This window comes from Passer montanus, unplaced genomic scaffold, assembly GCF_014805655.1.
Source record: "Passer montanus isolate IOZ18808 unplaced genomic scaffold, ASM1480565v1 scaffold22, whole genome shotgun sequence".
Lineage (NCBI taxonomy): Eukaryota > Metazoa > Chordata > Aves > Passeriformes > Passeridae > Passer > Passer montanus.
In genome coordinates, this window is record NW_024366815.1 from 8,837,701 (window position 1) to 8,850,700 (window position 13,000).

The window sequence follows — 13,000 nt, forward strand, 5'->3', positions numbered from 1 at the left end:
AACAGAAATTGCTATAAACATTAAACCATCCAAGAAAAATAATTTTCTCTCTTTCATACTCTTCTACTTATTATTGAGATAGAAGGTGCCACCGTACCCATGGAACACTTTCCCTCTCAACACCTGGAGTTTTTCTTGGTGAGCTGAGGCTGGCCATTTATCACTCTGAAAATAATAACTGAAAACCTTAGCTTGACTCTGCTGCAGTGAAATGGGATCTTGGGTTGCCTAACATTTCCCATATAAGCATCAGGGATGTAGCCATTTACAGTCCTTCAGGGGAAAGGGGCAACTTCAGACTGTGTCCCACTATTTCTCTATCAAGTTATCTGTATGCCTCTACACCAAATTGCTCTTATGAGCAACTCCTTCAATTTTTGAGAGAATCTGTGAGTTTGCATGAGTATAGATTAAGTTTTTTGGGCAATTGAATGTATCTGAGTGGAGTCTCTGTTTGATACTCCAAGAAAAAGGAACCTTTGCTCCCTGTGAGTTATAACAAAGGGGTGTTTTGCCCATGGTTTACAATCTGGAAACATAGTATAAGTACTTGCTATTACACATTTGTGACTACTGCTCTGTTCAATGAGACACAATCTCCTACCTAACAAGAGGTAGCTGAAAGTGTTAATTCACAGATACTGCAAAAGTTTAACAAAAACAGGAAATCCAGAAGTACACCAGTCTCCCATCTGAACCTGCAGATGTGACTGCCAATGGCATTGCTTCCCGCCACTGCCGTATGAAGCACTTTTTTTTGGTCTTGTTTTTCATTGTCCATGGGCTGATTCTATTCTAGCACTGAGTTGATAATGTCTTGTCTAGGACCAGCTGTGATCTGAAAATTTCATTGTCCTATCTCCAGGCAAACCAGATGGCATACCATATATTATCTCTCTCCCTCTAACACAAAGACTCCTTTTATAGCAAGTGTAAATATGAGTACTTATTATTAATTTTCCCACCTGTTTGTTTTCCAGTCTCCTAGATCTGTTATGTTTGGCACTCTTTGTCTCCTGGTAAAAAGTAACTAAGCTTCATGCTAATTAAAAAGAAAAAAAGTCACTGTAAATTGAAGCAAGAAAATACTTTAAAGCTATGGAGATCTTAAATAGATTAATTATGAAATACGATTTTTCAAAGTTTTTTATCTAGAAGTTTCACAAAGAGTTGATAGCTCTTACAGAAATTTGGTAGAAAGAGGGGATGCAGTATTATATGTTGAGAACTACTGAGAAGTAATCTGCATGATGAAAGGAATGACAGATATGCTGAGTGCCTCACTTGTCAGGATGAGACATAGATTTGCCTTTTACTTGTATTTTTAATTTTGTAAGCCCAGTTGCTGCTCTGCTGTTCTTCCTTTTTTTCATTACTCCCATCTCACAGCTCATAATTAATTTTGATCAGCCCTGGCTTCAATTTTGATAGTAATTGCACAGCTTGCTTCTGAATGTGAGAAAAGTTAAAGAAAACTGGCAATTACCAATGCTGCAGAAAAGCAAGTATGGCTATTTGTAGGTGTCTGCGTCTTTCTGAAAGTTACAGGAGGAGAGAACAGGGGATTTTAAGTCCTTTTGGGGCTGAAAGTGATTTTCTCTGTGATAAATGTGCCTATTTAAGCAGTAGTGCCTTTTCATATACATGGACAACAGGTTAAGTCCAAGTTCAAATCACATCATATCAGCTTCAAGACTGGATCTAGAAACTGCACTGCAGTCAGGACAATGAATCTACAGGTACCTTGGGTAAAGGACTTTGGTTTAAAACATGTGTTGGGATGATTTTTTTATATTAAAAGATATTTTTTGCAGCCTGAAATATGGCTGACATTTCTCCTCTTTGACTACAGATATAGATAAATAATAGTTGTATCTCTAGACAGCATATCTAAGTCAGCATATATCTATTCAACTGTGAAAAATTCTATAGCCAATGTATTAACATTTTACATTTAAAAAAATCAGTATTCATAATTTTATCTAAATCTATTAGCACTTATACATATTGCATATGTAATATGTAGCCAAGAATTCACAGAGAGTGGATTTGTGCTGAAAGTCTGTCTGCTAGCAAAAAAACCAAATCAAACATGCTTTGACTCAGTAGTTCTTCTATGGAACTCTCCTCAGGGTCTGAAGCTGCCTTTACTAAGAGGTCTTTTCTTTCAGCAGTGCAGCTAATGCTGCAAGATGTGTACCTTGAAATAGCTTGATGCACTTTGTTCATGTCATCCTAAAAAGATGAAAATTTTGGGAATGGATGTATTTCCTTTAAATAAGGAATCAGTTGTAGGGTATCATGTTCTGCTTGCCTGAGTTTTAAAGTAGAAAAAGGGTATAACCAAATAACCAAAACTTCCCATTTACCTGAATTCTTAAGACAGCACCCACATGTTTCAAGAAAGTGGCCTAGTGGGATCTATTTTTTTAGAAATTCTTTCTAATTAAATTTGAAGGAGAAATAGGTGAATGTTGAGAGTGGCTCAATGCCACCTCAATGAGTAGTTTTTAGTTCAGCTGTAATTTCACAGTGTTTGGATTAATTCCTGTTTTATACTAGCACCTGTAGCATCTACATTTGTTAGCCTTTTCTCTCTATAAGTTTCACTTGGAAATGCTATGCCCCTTTTCTTCTTAGTGTTTCAGTGCACCTGGTTGTATCCTTAATGACAGTGGTCCCTTATGGTAGAAAGGAGAGGGTGAAGGCTTTGTATTATCTTTGCAACTGGTATCAACTCAATATGCTGAGCTCTGTAGATGTTCCAGAGAAATAAATGTCTCTGAGCTGAAGTTAAACCTGTTTTTACAAATACTTTTCTAGTCATCTAATGAATTAATTGGAAGAAATTGAAATATGCTCATACTCAGCATGTTTCTAATGCAATATCTTACCTAGGTCAGAAACAGCAGGTATCTAAAGCATGATCTAAACAGCTGAAATTTTATTTTCCATGTTGAAGCCCTCTGTGTGAAACTTCTGTAGGTCTGAAGGATGAATGGGGATAGAGCACAAGGTATATAGTTTTGTACACTCACTCTAAGTTGCTCCTTTGCCCCTGAAAATGTTCTCCCAACTATAAATATTTGTCTAGCAATAATTTTATCACAGTCCGGTGACTGCTGAAGACACTGATGTGGAGGACTCCCTTGTGCATGAATTCAAAAACTGAAAATTTCAAATTGATGAAATCTCAGATTCAGGGTGCTTCCTCAGGAAACACATAAGGCTGAAGGAGTCTAAGAGGCTTTTAGGTACTGATTATCTGTTTTGTAAACCTGTCAAGGTGTAAAAAAATAAATTTTTCCTACATTTTTGGCTGAGATCTATGGGAGCAGGGAAGAAAGTATGCTAGGAAACATACCCTCACCCTTTTCAAAGGCTGATTACCCTCACCCTTTAAAAAATATAGCGTTGCGAAAAATCATATGATGGATGTTTTTTAATGTCCCTGTTAGAAAGAGAATGGTTACACATCTTAAAGGATTCAGAGGGTCTTCCATGAAAGATATTTCTCTTTCCTTTTCTTCTTTGCTTCTTCTGAGGTGTCATTTTAACTGCCCCCTTCTCCCCTGCTGCAGGCTGCTCAAGCTAATGATCTTTGAGAAGAAATCAGCTGGCAGAAGATACTATTTCATGAGGTGACAGAGCCTCAGCAGACAATTCATGTCTTAAAGTTTTAAGAACTTTATAACACTCTGTTTACTTCTGTATTTAGACAGAAATTATTTGCAGAATTTAGTAACAACCAACATGCTTAGAACAGCATGAAAACAAATTTAATTTCAAATTAAAACCAGAATTAAATACTGATTTTGCATTCTTCATCTTTGCCCATAACACATGGGATGTAGTTATTGGGAAGCAGGTCTAGGCAAAGACTATGGGAATGCTGTAAGATAACACCAGAGCACATTCTGAGCTGTGTAATATTACTTTAGCCATTACTAGAAATATATGGGGGGTATGAGGGGCTGGATGTTCTTGTGATACACATATCTTGATTAAATTATTCAGGGTGTCATTTTAGATGGTTTTAAAGTAGAACCTTAAAAAGAGTCTATGCTATTATCAATTCAAGATAACAGTGAGAATTAAGGCATGAAAAATGCGAAAGTTTTCACTTTCACATGACATTTGGCTACTGGATTTACTAGATATGTCAGTAGTAGTTGTCATTCTGTAACAACATTGTGGAAAAAATTTTTCCATTTCTTTGAACTTTTTCTGTCTATTCAACACCTCAACTGAACTAAAAGTTGGCAGCTACAGCTACAGTACACTAGAAATTGAGCATTTACGTGTTCTTTTTTGGCTTGTAATGGAAGATATGATGGCATTTTTTAATAGTCATTGAGGGAAAAGAAAAAAGCAAACTGGAAAGGACTTTAGCTTGTTGTGGGCCAATTTAAGGACTCTTCAAAACAAACGGAGCCATTAAATTACTGTCAGCACTGCTGCACACATTTCTAAAGGGCATATGTTCTCACCTTCTTGCTTCCACATCTAAAATTTTAGTCTAATATTGCTTAACACAAGTTTGATATACAGATAGGCTACTTTTCTTTTACCTCTTGATACTGTACCTAGTTCTATCACTTAAGAAAATTTATTATATGCTGTATACCAGGGAAAATAACTGGAAAGTACCTCTCGGCAAATTTAGCCTCCACCTCTCTTTGCCAAAGCACATGAGCTGTCATGCAGCAGCTGATGGGGTCCTGCAGCACAGAGGGCAGCCAGATGCCATGTGTGTGAGAGTCCTGTCCCTGGGGACACTGCCTGGGCACAGCGGCACGGTGCCACTGGTGACCTCTGCACAGGCTGAGTGTCTGCCATGGGGCTGGCAGCAACCTCAGCACAGCCACACAGCTGGGAGCAGCTGCAGAAGTACTCAGATGGTGCAGACGGTGCAGACTGGTGTTAAATATGTATACAACTTCTGCCGTATTATACACACACATGCACAAACACACACACAGATATATATATAGATATATATATATACTTGTGCTTGATATCAACATATGCTTAAACAGATGCCCTTCAGTTGCTTTTGACATATTCATAGTTTTCAGCCACTGAGGAGCAAGGAGATGCATGCTGATCAATAATTTCATGCCATTCTCCTGCTTAAAACAAAAAACACACAAATTATATGCTGTGGAAAAAAAGAGTGAAATTGATCACAGTTTGATATTATCCTTTTGTGTCTTTCTAAGTCTTTCATCTGCACACTGGATAAGGGGAAAGATAAATGGTGTTATTTATGAACTTAAATATAAGAAAAATGCATTCTTCAATTGGAAGTATTGATAGAATTTGCAATTACATTAAATTTACCATTTTCTTTTTTAATACTTACTATTGAAAATGTACTTTTGTTATGTACAAAATAACTCTAAATTTTTTTCACTTTATATCTTCATACTTTAAGAATGACAAAGACCAGAGACAAACTGGATGTTTTTTTCTGAGAAAGAAATTGTCTAAGTTAACAATATTTTTAAAATAATTGCAAAAAGGATTTTTTCACTAATAGTTTGCCACAGAATTCCTGATGTAGGAAATTGCATACATGAAACAGTTCTCTGAGGACATCTTATCTTTTCCCTCAAAAGTCTGTCATCCAACTTTGTTTCACAAATGCTAAATTGCTGCTAGCTCAAACTTCCTACATGCTTTCCAGTTTTAAGACCCATTCCAATGTCTTCCACAATGGTTCTCCCAACATATAAAAAAAAGAGTATCCCCACATTTCAAACTGTAGGGCAGGACATAGCCCTGGATATTTGAGGAGTAATATATACTGCAACTGAGTTTTCCTAAAAGAGAAAAGAAGCATGTATTTGGTATGGAAAGAAGAGAAAATCTTGTAAATAAATAGTTTGGGTTTTTTTTACAGTTCCATAATTTTCAGAAGATCACTCATGTTAGACCAGCAAAAAACATGATGTCATCCAGAGTATTTTCATAAAGTCATATAATTTATAGAATTCCAACTCATATGTTGAGTTGGAAGAGACCTCTTGGGATCATCAAATTCAGCTCCTGGCCCTGTGCAGGACACCCCAAGAATAAAACCCTGTGCCTGACAGCACTGTCCACACACTTAAATTCTGTCAGGCTTGGTGATGTGACCACTTCCCCAGGGATCCTGTTCCAAAGCCCAGCCACACTCTGCATGAAGAACCTGTTCCTGATAAACTAAACTTTCCCTGACTAAGTTTCATGATGTTTCCTTGGATCCTGTTACTGGTGGCAGTGGTGAAGAGATCAGTGTCTGCCTGTCTGCTCCCCCTCATGAAGATGTTGAAACCACAACGTCTCCCTTCAGTCTCCTCTAGCCTGAACAAACCAAGTGACCTCATATGGCTTCAATTCCAGACCCTTCACCATCCTCTTGTCCCTCCTTTGGATGTTCTCTAATAGCTTTTTATCTGCTTATATTGTGGCTCCCAGCACTCGAGGTGAGGCCGCCCCAGTGCAGAGCAGAGCAGGACAATCCCCTCCCTTGCCCAGCTGCCTGTGCTGTCCCTGATAGTGCCAGGGCACTGCTGACTCAAAGTTTTGTACATGCCATAAAGTATTACCATTTCTTAATACTGACATTGCCAATGCATGGCTTTAGGAAAACTCTACATGAGAAAGGACAAACATATACCTGTTTTTCTAAAGGCTTTTCTTAATAACATTTAATGTTGGATTAAGCATCACTCTAGCCTGAACTATTTGCTTTGATAAAGATATTCATATTTTTCTTCCTACTGAAACCTGAATTTAAATATGTACATTACAAATAGGAATCTCTGAAAATATCTATCAAAGTGATGTCTTGAAAATAGTAAACCTTTGACTTAAAAGTACAAATGTCATAAGAAAATGTTTTCTGTGGGTTAACTGTCCAAAAACTAATTAATGCATTATAACAGTTAATCAGGAAAGACAGCTGTTAAGTTTTCATGGCATTTTTCATTCTTTCCTGTCTTTATGTCCTTAAGCCATAGAGAGAAATATGTTTGTGGAACAGAATTTTTTTTTGTATGTGATCCTTGGTCCTATTGGCTCTTTCTCACACTTGCTCCTTTCATTTATTTTGCTGTGGGACTAAGGGCTTCTGTAGGTTTTACATCACTCCCTTGAACCTCCTTCACTGTAAACGTGACATTTTCTCAGATTCTAGGCAGCTATTCAGTATCAGGGTGTCCATTCAGCTGTCCTCAGCTCCATCAAAACCTACTAATGCTGCCAGTGGGAAGTCTAATAAAAAAGAGGAGTAAATAGTGACAGAGTTCCCTCAGGGTGTACTATGTCTTTCTTTTTCCTCTAATGTGAGCACAGGCTGTCACTGACAAGTCACTGACAGCAATCACACACCCAGGTCCTACTCAATCACCAACTGGTGAGTGCAGCTCCTCAGTGGAGCTTGTCTCAATAACATGCTTCAAGATTATGTCACTCTTGACTTCCACTGCACCTAATTGGCTTAAACAACTTTTTATATATCTGTATCCATATGTATCAGCTGGCATGCTTGTTGATTAGGACAGCTGTTGGCCATAACTAGACACGAGCTATTACCACCACACTGCAGTCTCCTGGTTAGCACCACCTGCAGGCTGGCAGCTACATCCTAAGTGTGGCTGCAGATGCTAAAAGCTGCACCTTTCTCTACAGTTACCACCCCTGCAGATAAGGGCTGAAGTTCTGGGGATTGATTTCTTCTCTTCTTGTTATACCTGGTATGTGGTAAGGAAGGGTGCATCACTTCTTTCCTAAGACACTTTTCCTCAGTCATAAAAATGTGGAGGTCTGTCTGATACGAAATGGCCAGGATCTTTTATCTGGGAAAACATGACAAACTAGCAAATTATGCCTTGCTGCTACCTACATCTGGGAAGAGGAGAGCTCTGACTTAACTATCCCCATAAACTTGCTTTGTTGGACTGGAAATTTCACAGTGGAGATTTCTTGTGCAGTTGATGAGGTAATGCAAATACTCAGCCATTCAGAGAACTGTTGTTCATTAAAGGAGGTGTCTTCCAATCTGTACCACATGCTGCTCTTCTTCAGATATGGTCACTGGGGATTACACTAAGGTGGATAAAAGCAAACCAGATGATCAGATAAGTATCTGAATGCTGCTGGGCTGAACTTCTATCCATTAATTAGATCATGCTAAGGTACTCTTAATGAGATTTTCAGTTTTGTCTGGTTTTTCCTATGATAATGCTTTTATTTTTCAAAAGGTTAAAGTGGAAAATACTTCTGACAGGCTCATGGTAAGCTGCTGGAGATTATCAGAAAGATAAACAAACTTAGGGGTGGTAAAATATAACAGTATGCTAAAGAAGGTGCATGACACGCTGAGTTTAATATTTAGCAAGTCTGTTTTATAGTTACACACTGACAATAGTAAAAGAAACAAACCCTGGTATATTATAATCAACTCACAATGTTTATTTTTGTTAGTAATAAAAGTCTTACAATCTTTTGACAATAATAGTTTTTATTGGCTGAGCAGTAACTAATACACTCTTCTTATCTCCCTGTAACTGTATATTGACAGAGTTACACAGTTGCTCAGCATTCCCAAATGAAAACTCTGCTGCCAGCCAACACAAGTCCAATCAGGGACTTAATAATCTTCCTGAACAGTTTCTACTCTCATCTGAAGCTGCAGATTATTCACTTTTCTCAGTACTGTAATATTCTGAATCTGTTACTCTTCAGAGGAATATCATGATCCCTGTACCACAGTCAAAGCTTGAAATTTGCTGATGGAGCTGTTCCTTTGGGGTTTCAGCTTTCTGCATATATCTTCTGTGAGTTAGGATATCTCAGGAGCATTAAGACTGCAGTTTCAGTCATGCAGCCTGGATGTTTTTTGTTGAAAATCTCAAAAAACCCACACTGTGTGAGTCTGACAGAGTACAACTTTGCAGGCAGCATGAAGTTTAACTGAGTCCTTCTCCCTCATGAACTTTCTCACCTCTGCTCCCCTCTCCCCCCCTTTCCTCTGCACATGATTTCAAGATGTCCTGTTTTGAGTGTCAAGCCCTGGCAGTTGTGCAAGTATATTAGCAATGTGAGATACAGTCTATATGTGGGGGAGTGCAACAAGATTTATTGAAATTGATCCCTCTGGTCAAAACTGCCATTAATGTTCTTGTATTGAAATGTAAACTGCAGTGGGACACAGCAATATGACTTGCTGGTAGTGGTTATTTTCAAAGCATATCCAAATGCTAGTTAGGTGATTTAGGTTGTCTTTCATCAGAACATTGCAAGGCCTTGACCATTAAACCAAGGCATTTTTAGTAAATGCTTAATAATGACAGTTTTCAGCCTTCTTTTTAAGTCCTTTCCTAATCTCATTTGTTGTGCTGTGTTGTGTGAATCATAAAATTCTTAATTAAGAATACATTAAGAAAATAAAGCCTTAATTGTAACTACAGCTTAGTACCGTCATCATTCTGCCAAGGATCCCTAAAAGAATTTGTCTCTCCTCTTATTGTCAGGTAGCAGCATGTTAAAGACAAATAAACATTTCTGATTGGGTAGATTTATGAATAGAAAGTCATTATAAAATAAAAATAAAAAAGAAAGGGAAAAAATATTTTCATTCCAAACTAAAGTTTTTACTTATACCTGGTGCTTGCTCTTATTTCCTACAATACAAGAGGCATTACAGTCTCTTTAAGTAAGACAAAAAAAACTGCCTGCTATTTGGACCAAGATTTTTGATGTTTATTAAATATGCTTTAGCAGAAAACCTACTTTAAAAGCCCTGAATTTATCTAGATATTGTGGGAACAGGCACTAAAAACTGCAGCTTCAAGGTCACAAACTAGTGTTAAAACTCCCCACAGGGACCAGAGGAGGGACTGTCTTTCATCGTTAATCCTTTCTATGCTGGCCACCAAGCAACTGAGGACCATCTCATCTCCTTTGGCAAATAATGCAGCACCACAGAAACCTGCAACCAAGCTGAGAGGTCCCAGGGAGAGTCTGGGATAACAGTGTTTCCAATACAGAAATTAAATTGTCTCACCCATACTTGGGTGTCATGGTGCAGTGCTCAATTCTGCATACAAATTGCAAAGTTACATAGTTGTCCCTAACATTAGACCCAGCACAGGTTGCTTTAGCAGTTAAGGACTGACCATCACAAGAGGTCAGGCACTGGCAGCTCAGTGATAACATGTGAAATATTTAATCTCTACATCATTGTTTTAACGGGAGATTGACAGCTATAGTTTTAATGGAGTGGGGATATGTTTTATTTAAGTTCGGGAGGTGGAAGTAGAAGGCATTGGTCTGTGCACAACTCTGGGAAACAGCAAGGAAAGTGTGGAAAAGCAGATACTACCGGACAGCAGATTAGTTTTAACTCTACCAAGGACAGTAGTGACTTTATCCTTTCTTCTTTCTTGATAGCATTGGCATTTTAAAAAATCAAGCTAAAAGTCAATTGCCACATGAAAACATGAGAAAAGTTGTACCTGTCCAATGTTCATAGCAGGGAAGGCTTTCCTAAGCTCTTCACTTCCCTCTACTTGTAGCAATCATGCTCTGCCATAAGTTCACATCATGAGGAACTCCAAGGAGGAAAATAAATCAATGTTTTTTATCTTCAATTACCTTCTCCCACTCATATGATACATCTCTATTTACAGTGCTTTGTACACAGCAAGAGAAAAGAAAATGTTATATCAATTAAAAAGCAATTCACATGGAACAGCTCCCTTGGAAAACTATAATACTGACAAAACTGATTTCAGGCCCAGTTTTAGAGATGAATCTGCATGATATTTTAAGTTTTTCTATATCTGCATTATATCCCTGGTTTTGTTTTTTAAAAGACGCCATTTAGATAATTCCTGGAATGGGCTTACATAGAGACAGAGGTATTACGTTCTGTTTTGTCAGGCCAGGGTTTTATGAGCCTTTAAAAGGGAACCTAATACATCCAAGGATAGCTTAGCTATTACCTTTGGAGGCAAATAATGAGCAGGATGGCTTCTGCTCCAGTGTTAGAAACAAAAAGGTTTAATAAAAGGAAAAACAATAAACAGAAAATCCGAGCCAGGTACAGAGGTCTGCCCTTGGTAGAAACACGTTCACAAAAACCTCGTGGTCCTTCTGTTCTCTCTTTTTCTACCTTATGGTCCAGGCGGGACCTTTTGACTTCTATCCAATTAGGTGACCCCAAGGTTTTAGTGACGTCTCTGGAGTCCTATAAGGTGGCTTTTCACGTGATCATTGGGAGAAACTTCTGGGCTTCCTTCCTTTTTTGGGGGACAAAAGCTAGTTTGCCCCTCTGTCATTGGGGGGCATTCTTCTACACTCCTTCACAGAGGTGAAACAAAAGTTAAAAAGATAAAAATATATATATTTAACGAAGGACCTTTGGGTACATTAAGGGCAGACAAAGCCTCCCCAAGGGGCTACACCCAAAATGGACAATGGTCATGAGTTTTTCAGACAATATAAGTTTGTTCTATTTTCAAATCAGGAGTTCATTCTCCAATTATTGCTTTGGGTAATGAAGTCATGTACCCCTAGTTCACTCCCCCCACCATGATTCACTTTTGTTTATACTTTTTAAGGCCTGGGGCAGAGGGTGTCCTTGGTTCTGAGGCTTGCAAGTGTTGTCTTGCCTGTCCAAAACGCGGAGATCTTGCTAATGGAGCACTCTATGGAGTTCAGAGTTATACACTAATGCAGTACAGGATCTGAAAAATATAAAAGCTAAAATCTTAAGGTACACTGAGTAAGAAAATGAGCATCTGTCATCACCTCATCAGTCATGAGGCATTTGTTTTTTCCTATTGTTCCTGGAGGGAAAAACTCTGTAACAAATCCTTATTAACTGAACACATTAAAATCTTACTTAGATATGTGTGTAGATTAGCAGAGCCAAAGTGCTAAAGAAAGCAAAAATAGAGGAAAAGAATGAAGTAATTTCTGCTTCAAAACAATTCTGAAGAAAGGACTCTAGCAGTTTCTTTTGCTGGTCAGTGAGAGGAGCCTGTGTATTACAGCTCACTTGTTACAAGCCAGGGAGCAGCAGAACTGTTACAGCCTCTGGGAGAAAGAGAGCAAAATATGAGCCAGGCAGAATGGACGGGAACACAAACCCTCCTTTGATGTAATATTTAGCATTAGTCCTTTCAGTATAACAGAGCCGAGTGTTACAGCCTCTGGGAGAAAGGGAGAGAACAAAATATGAGCCAGGCAGAATGGATGGCAATGCAAGCCTTCCTTTGATGTAATATTTAGTATCAGTCCTTTTGGTTTTGATTGCTTGGAGAGAATCAGCAAACACACTATTAAGACTCAATGACAAGAAACCTGCACCTGCAATTAAAAAAAAAAAAAGAAAAATAGATAGATTAAAATTGTTTATGTAAGCTTGGGCAAAGTTGAGAGAAATAATGCATGTTTTACTTATTTTATATATATATATATATATATATATATATAAAGAGATATGTATATATATATAAAATAAATAAATTTTCATTATATTTTTAGATGCATAAATTGAAATTTGCCATTTTAGCCTCTCTCCTTATTTAGTACATCCTTTTAAATCAACATTTTTTCTGAGCTTTTAAACTACAAATACTCAATTCTTTGCATAGAAATTAAAGTTATAATTCTAAGCAGATTTAAAGACATTTCCTTCATAGGTCAAGGAAAATCAGTATTGGTAGTTCATCTGAACTACAAATGCTTATTCAGTTTTTATAATCTTCTCAGAGTTTTGTTGTCTATGCATATTTGAGTGAGTAGAATGAAAAAAATATAGAAAAGTAACTAAGAATGATTAGGAAATGTTGCCTCTAGCAACTCACACAATATCTGGTAATAGAGATTTATATTCTGAAAGTCATGGGTGTTTAAAATGACTTTCCAGTCTCCATGGAAACTCTACTGAGTTAGTTACTGCAGTCACAGCTTAGATGTATAAACAAAAGCGAGGGTATGATGG

The 13,000-nt window shown here is 37.6% G+C and overlaps 1 protein-coding gene across 1 annotated transcript in view; it reads left to right on the forward strand.

The window, feature by feature from the left end:
* RAB3C (RAB3C, member RAS oncogene family) overlaps positions 1–13,000 on the forward strand; it is a 114,826-nt gene that overhangs the window by 59,136 nt on the left and 42,690 nt on the right. The window lies entirely within an intron of this gene.